Here is a 249-nt window from a genome sequence, read left to right on the forward strand (position 1 = left end):
AGCACAAGGGGACATGGTGACACTGGGCTCCTCTTTTGGTCACTGTAGGCACCTCTCCGAGCTCTGAAGACGCACGTTTGCCTAGCTGCCCTGTTCTGTGGGCAGCTGCCTGGAGAAGGGGACAGAGACGAAGACAGAGGAGAAATGGAGAAGCCAGGTTTGAGGATCGGCGCGGGAAGGGCCAGGCCACATCCCGCTGCGCGGCAGCCGCTGGGGGGCGCTCTGTGCCGCGGGGCCGGAGGAGCGCGG

This window comes from Sturnus vulgaris, chromosome 13 (genome assembly GCF_052056855.1).
Source record: "Sturnus vulgaris isolate bStuVul1 chromosome 13, bStuVul1.hap1, whole genome shotgun sequence".
Lineage (NCBI taxonomy): Eukaryota > Metazoa > Chordata > Aves > Passeriformes > Sturnidae > Sturnus > Sturnus vulgaris.